Here is a 5,320-nt window from a genome sequence, read left to right on the forward strand (position 1 = left end):
TAAAGAGAAAATTGAGGTTCAGAGAGGTTTAAAAACCTGCCAAAGTTCCCATTGCAATAAAGTGGTAGAGTGGAGATTAGTTCAAATAGTCTGTGCCCATTTGCCATGGTTTACTAGAAAACCCTGTTTGTTCTCAGAGAGAACAAGAGAATAAGAAATGGAGAAAATAATAATAATTGTTAAGTGGGATGAGTACTAATTTTATAGGTCCTATCCCATTTTCATTGATAAAAGATATTTAGAAACTTTTATGGTTTTTGTATGGTATTGACTTTGGTTAAGTGCATATGTACCTCCATATTATTCTTTGCTCTGCTAATGGAAAAAAAAATTTGTGAGTTTAAGGTTCTTCCCAGGTAGCTTGTGCTCACTATGAGAAGGTGCCCCAGGGGAGGAGAGTCCTTTGAGAGGTGAGAACAGTGCTGCAGGTAGTTGCTATGGCCATACTTCATGTCACTGAGTGTTTTCCTCCCACAGGGAATGAAAATCTGGCTGTATTTGGTGCTGACTGAACAATGCCAAAAACATATGTACTTCTCAGGAATTAAATAATTAATGCAAATGGTCTGTTTCATCCTTGACCTGCCCTTACAAATATCTAGGTCACACTTATCCGTGCTCGTAATAGAAAAGCATTAGGTGGCTTGAAGGACAATGTTTTGCCCCAAGAAGTGGTTCTCTGCTTCTGTGTTTCACCACTGTCTTGCTGTGCATAACCTTGAGGCAGTCCTTTATGTGTTGCTATCCTTGTGGCCTTCTTGATAAAAATATTGTAGGTTTAAATTTAGTAATATCTATGAAATTATAATTTTCACAGCAGGAAGGTATGCTATATAAATTCATAGTGTTTAAATATTCACTATGTGTTCATATCAGATTCATCAATAACAGAATGTGGTGAAGGTTAGAAAGACTTCTTTGTGGCTTGATGTTTTCCTTGCCTAGGGGTTATTAATAAAAAAGCACAAAAGTTTTCTGCCAGGATAAAAGAGAAAATCCCTCTGTTATTCAACTGGCATGCAGTACCCTGAAATTAAATTGAGGGTCTGTTCCTGTCTTCTGGAAGGTAAACGGTTTTGATCAGGAAGGTTCTAATCATAATAGCACTTTGCTGTTGCATGATCTCTGAATGACCCAGTTATAAGGGTTTCCATTATGGGCTGGGCGTGGTGGCTCACACCTGTAATCCTAGCACTCTGGGAGGCCAAGGTGGGAGGATAGCTCGAGGGCTGGAGTTCGAGACCAGCCTCAGCAAGAGCGAGACTCTGTCTCTACTAAAAACAGAAAGAAATTAGCTGGACAACTAAAAATATACAGAAAAAATTAGCCAGGCATGGTGGCACATGCGTGTAGTGCCAGCTACTTGGGAGGCTGAGGCAGAAGGAGTGCTTAAGCCCAGGAATTTGAGGTTGCTGTGAGCTAGGCTGATGCCATGGCACTCTAGCCCAGGAAACAGAGCGACACTCTGTCTCAAAAAAAAAAAAAAAAGGGTTTCCATTATGAATCAGAAGCCCAGAGGAAGCAGTGGGCTCATTGTTGTAGGTCAGTTGCACTCAGCAGCAGAACACATACCTGGGTAGGATTCAGATCAGAGTTTTAGTGCCACCTCCTCACAGGTGGGGCACGTCACTAGCCTCATGAGCCTTAATTCTCATCAGTAAAAAATGCAGCCACATCTGCCTGCCTACTTTAACAGGTTGCTGGGAGGGTAAAATGAGAGAATTTTCTAAATAATAGTATTAATAATGACTAGCTCATGCAAGGTGCCGAAGTGCCAAGCACTGCTCAAAAACTTTAAAAATATAACAATAGTCCTGCAAAACAACCCCATGATGTAGATGCTATTACGTCCCCCATTCCACAGATGAGGAAGCTGAGACACAGAAAAGTTAAGTGACTTTCCAACCAGTAAATGACAGAATTGGGATTTGAAATCAGTCAACCTGGCTGGTCTGCACACTTAGCCACTTTGCTGCCTCTCACATGGAAATAGTAATGTTCTGTTAAAATAGAGATGAAAAGTAGCCATACATGACATAAGGGTCTTATACTTTTAATTACCAAGCACTAGAACTCCTGGGTGTAAGGCTAATAGCCAATGCTATATTACTTGGTAATTAACAGAGGACTAGATCGTCTACAGACATGTTCACATATTTGTTATAAAGGTTTCTACTTGAAGACAGTATAATAGATGTAGCATATGTCAGTGGACAGATATAGTTTTCATCAGTCATTTTAAGGGTCTGCAATTAATTTTTTTTCCTAACCATTTTCTCTCTGGTTGTTTTGAGCCTAAAGTATCATCTATAGAAAGGAAATCTGCCTAGAGGCATTCTCGGGGAATCAGAATCTTTATTCTCCTCATTTTCACTAGTGCGCATGTTCTCTGTGAAAGTAGGATTAAAGAAGAGTTAGCAGTGAGGGAGGAGATAAAGCTTGGCTCATGGGAGGGCTGATTGGTTTACCGGAGCACGACTGGGGCGGAAGCACAGTGCAAGGACCGGAGTGCAAGAACGATACTTGGATCTGAGCATGAGTTGATGCGGTGGGATCAACTGAGCAGGGAGACAACTCGAGTTTGTAGGGGTGGGTGGTATAGATAGTAGCAGAGGGAGCTGCAGTGGGGATGGGGCTGGAGGACAGATGACTCAATATCTGGAAAATGCCACATAAGTTCGGAAGTAATTATTACTCCAGCTAAAGGGAAAAAGGGGAGTCTACGGTGAGAAACAGCATTAATATGGACTTGAGAGGAGCAAAACCACAACTCAAGACTTAGGTATATGGATTGAGAGGGAAGGAGTACCACTGGACACTGTAACAGCTATGACACATTTCTTTGGGGGATTGGGAATAATTTGTCTACTACCTCCCCCACCGCCCCCACCACAACTCAGCTTTCCCATCTGTTCAGTAAGGAAACAATGACTGCCATTTTTCATTTTTAACGCTCTAAGTTTTTAAGAAGACAAACCATGGTCTCACAGTTCACATATTTTCAGGGGTCACAGAAATTATCCTATGTGCATGACAAAAGATCACTCTCTGATCACTGTTCATGTCTTTACACATTCTTAAGCCAGTTCTAAGATGGAAGCACACATTCAGGCCTTCTGGGAGGTAGAGGGTACTCTAAGAACAGAGGGTCCAAACACAATGACTCAGTTATACCAAGTCTTAGAACAGACGTCGCCCACTCGGTGGATGTGGATAATCTTTATTTAATAAGCTGTCCAAATTTGTGCATATCAGAAATTCTTTTGTTTTTTTGTTTTGTTTTGTTTTTTCATTTTAAAGGCTATTCTCAACTAATGTTGAATTACTTTTTGCATTTTTTGAGTTGACAACCTCAAGTTTGAGTCTTATTATAATTTTGGTTTAATTTATTATGACTTTGACTAGGATACTTGAAGGAATTGGTATGAGGAAGGTCATTAGGTATATTACAGTAAAATGTCAGGATAAAGAATGAAACAATGGAATACATATATATTTCGCAATATACATACTAACACATGTATACATACACATATATACATATGCTATACAAATGGCACATTTGCTGTGCCTGTCTCTGGTCTAACCCAGGTCTAACTCCTTTGATCCCTTCAATGCTTTGGACTATGGAAAACAGAAGCAGCTCTGTGGTGGGAAGGAAGTATCTCCACCTCTCACCTGTGGCGCTCTTCAATGTATGTGATCACTTCTGTACCTTCATCCCCTTCTGTGTGCACTGGGTTCTAGGCTGTGAAATTATGTTCACTTTGTCCATCTACACCAGCCATTTACCTTGCACATCCGTCATTATGCCATGATACTGTCCATTTGGAACTTGACCCAGTACAAAGTCCTATTGTCCTCAGAGTGATAGAAAGGAATGTCCTTTTATTACAACATTGTTGCTTTCCATGCTACATGGCATTTAGTGCATTGTCCCATATAACCGCATCACAATCATCTTCCTCTTCTTCTAGAACAGAGACAATCTTTGGAAAATAACCCTGGAGTTCCTGCTTTTGTTCATTCATTCCTTCTACCAACAAATATATACTGAGGGTCTTGCTGGAGTTCCTGCCTTCATTCATTCATTGTACCAACACAACTCCCTCTGTGACAAGGACATCCAGCTCTGAGTCCTTATTGTCCCTCACACTACTTCAGGGCTGTTGCTCTTTCTCAGTTCTCAGTTGCTGTCTCATGGGGCTTCCTCCCTCCCACCCTTCCCACAGCTCTGGTCTGCTCTCTCTGTTGACCCTGCTTACTTGGCTCCGGTAGATTTGTCACCATTAAGCTTCATGTTCCCTACAAACCTACACAAGTCTTTCATCTAATCAACAAGAATGTATGATGAGACCACCATGCTCCTGGTGCTGTGCTAGGCATTCAGAAGAATGTAAATGTGGCCTCTACCCTTAAAGTGCTCCCATCTAATTAGTGAAAAATGGTAACATTCCTGAAAATGATAGAGCTCTACTTGAATTCAGAGTGGAGGGCCTGTTATGTCCATGAGGGCAAGAACCATGTCCATTTGGGTTGCTTCTGAATCCACAAAACCTAACCTATTGCCTGGCAAGGAGTGGACCCTCGGTAAATATTTATTGGTAGCATGAATGAATGAATGAAACTAGCATTGGGATGACTTCACGGAGGAAGGGAAACTCAAAACAGGTCTTGAAGGATGGCAACGGTTGGGATTAATGAGACAAAAAGGAGGAAAAACACAACATTACTAATGAGAATAAATACAGTCATGCATCACTTAACAATGGGATGCATTCTGGGAAATACATCATTAGGCGATTTTGTTGTGCAAACATCATAGAGTATTATACACAAACCTAGATAGTATAGCCTACTAGACACCTGGGCTATAGGGTATAGCTATTGCTCCTAGGCTATGAACCTGTACAACATGTTATTGTCCTGAATACTGTAGGTAGTTGTAACAATGGTAAGTATTTGTGTATCTAAACATAGAAAAGGTACAGTAAAAATAAGGTATAAAAGATAAAAATGGTACACCTGTTTAGGGCGCTTACCATGAATGGAGCTTGCAGGACTGGAAGTTGCTCTGGGTGAGTCAGTGAGTGAGTGGTGAGTGCATGTGAAGGCCTTAAACATTACCATACCCTACTGTAGACTTTATAAACACTGTACACTGAGGCTATCCTAAATAAAAATGTTTCTTTCTTCAGCAATAAATTGACCTTAACTTATTAAAACCTTTTTACTTTGTAAGTTTTTAAGGTTTTGACTCTTTTGTAGTAACACTTGGCTTAAAACACAAACACATTGTATGGCTGTACAAAAATATTTT

General features: G+C 40.5%; 1 protein-coding gene across 1 annotated transcript in view; it reads left to right on the forward strand.

The window, feature by feature from the left end:
* The window catches only part of ICK (intestinal cell (MAK-like) kinase), a 70,445-nt gene that overhangs the window by 45,763 nt on the left and 19,362 nt on the right, over positions 1-5,320 (forward strand). The window lies entirely within an intron of this gene.

Source organism: Propithecus coquereli, unplaced genomic scaffold (assembly GCF_000956105.1).
Source record: "Propithecus coquereli isolate 6110/MARCELLA unplaced genomic scaffold, Pcoq_1.0 Scaffold29, whole genome shotgun sequence".
Classification (NCBI taxonomy): domain Eukaryota; kingdom Metazoa; phylum Chordata; class Mammalia; order Primates; family Indriidae; genus Propithecus; species Propithecus coquereli.